The following is a 1,943-nucleotide window of genomic DNA, read 5'->3' as shown; positions in this document are numbered from 1 at the left end:
TTGATATCAAACCTTGATTAGATACTTTAGGCAACTTTTAACCAAGGAAAGTTTACTTGTTAGCAGAGTTCTGTGCAAAGACTATTCAAAGTGCTTCACATTAGTTAAACAATAAAACAGAAAATAAAAGCAAGTAGAAATCGTACTGCTGTCATTTAGACTTAGACAGATTTATTTTGTGTTTTTGTGTCCACGAATGTTAACAAAGAGAAATTTCGATGAGAACAGCTCTCCAGAAAATGTCATTATTGAAATTAAAATTGCATTTTAAACTTTTTACAGATTAAATATGGTAACTATGACAGCACTGTTTCATTGTGAGTCATTAATAGTAAGCTAATTTGTATTCAGTTAATAATATAATGTCAAGGTTATTTGTCCCTAATGATGACATGAGGACTGTATTATTCTCTTTTAGTTGGCATATTTATCAATAGGTAGTACTGAAGTCATGCTCATTAGCACACACAAATGAGGTCCTTCTGCAGTGTGAGTCTCAGATCACAAAGTCGGGAAGAGTCATTGTTGTATTGTCTGAGGCAGTCTGGTATTTAGCTTAGTTTGTGGTGAATGAATAGAAGGATTACTATGAATTAAATACTCTCCCAAACATAATGGTGTATTTTTTTTATTGTACATATAGTTTTGTATGATTTACATAAACTAATCGATACATTATGATCAGTCTTTATGACAATCCTCAATTGAATACATGTATTTCAATCCAATATACATTGGGTTACAGTTAAACCTTTTTGATCATATGTTCATTTGTGTCTTTGTGAGCTCAAGAAAGAACATAATATGGCTTGTGAATAATAAACAAACAAACAAAACAAAAATACACACCATAAACTCAGGTTTACAACACAGAAGAGATGATTGGTCTGTAATGAAGAGGTCTTCATTACTGGGACTATTTTTATGTATATAGCTTTTTATGTAAATAGCTTGTAGCACTTTTAAGGGCCCTTTGCACTTTATTAACAATCAGCTGGCTTAGCACTAGGACACTTTATTAGGCACTGCACTTTAAGCATAGATTTGCACATAAAGAACAGTTTGCACACAAGGTTTTTAAAATATTTATTGAATATTTATTGGGTATTTTAATAGTTAGCATGTAGCCTTTTGTTCAAGGCTCTCCACAGCTGCTCTCCATTAGCAATTGGGGTGGTTGTCTGTGGAAAAGAGGATTGATGTTTAGAGCAAGCAAGGGTTACTGTTTAGAAACTTCAGCAAATGTTAGTGTAAAGTCTGTTAGAAGTAAGTGCAAAATAAGTGTTGTGGTGCTGAGAAAGTGACTTACCTGTCTTTTCTGTGTCCTCTCCAGGGTGTTTGGACAAATGCATCCCCGGGGGTCCAGACACCATTTATAGGTTCTGGGAGAGGCCATGGAAAATACAGGGGGAGTTGTGCACATAGTTTGTGGGATTTCTATAGTGTTTGGGTGCAAGTTAAATCAGAAAATGTTTATAAAAAAATAACCTTAAGTGTATGTTTGTAGATATTTGATTTAAATGTGTATTTTTTTGATGGAAGTGAGGAGTTAATTTTTTTTTGTAAATGGTTGAGGCCATCAGCTGTGTCTATTTAAGCTAGAGATTGTGTGTTTGATGGAGACTGGATGCTGTGGAGCCAAATAAACCTGTTGATGCCTCAACTTTACTCTGCCTGACAAGTTCATTGCCTCACTGAAAATGCAGCCGAGAGGTCGCCTGCTAACAGTTGGTGTCAGAAGTGGGATCTCCATGCTACAGTGAGATGATGACTAGAGGTGGAAAAAAGGCAAACCAAGAGGAAGAGCCTGAAGGGGCTTCAGCTTCATCTGATCTGGAGGCTATGGCAGCAGCAAAGCCTGTGGACAGGCTGGAGGAACTGGCGGGGTTGGTTAAATCTCTGTTGCAGTCTCAAGCAAATAGAGACCAGAAATTGGAGAAGAA

At 36.3% G+C, this 1,943-nt stretch overlaps 1 long non-coding RNA gene across 1 annotated transcript; it reads right to left on the bottom strand.

The window, feature by feature from the left end:
• Positions 1-1,069: 1,069 nt before the first annotated feature.
• LOC119791942 lies at positions 1,070-1,546 on the bottom strand. The gene is made up of 2 exons (XR_005281916.1): positions 1,310-1,546; positions 1,070-1,181 (listed from the first exon to the last, which is right to left on the bottom strand). It is a non-coding gene; the product is annotated as an uncharacterized LOC119791942 (long non-coding RNA).
• Positions 1,547-1,943: the final 397 nt, after the last annotated feature.

Source organism: Cyprinodon tularosa, unplaced genomic scaffold (assembly GCF_016077235.1).
Source record: "Cyprinodon tularosa strain WSP-4 unplaced genomic scaffold, ASM1607723v1 ctg111, whole genome shotgun sequence".
NCBI lineage: Eukaryota > Metazoa > Chordata > Actinopteri > Cyprinodontiformes > Cyprinodontidae > Cyprinodon > Cyprinodon tularosa.
Note: the sequence above shows the minus strand (reverse complement) of the source record. Positions and strands in the feature narration are given on the sequence as shown.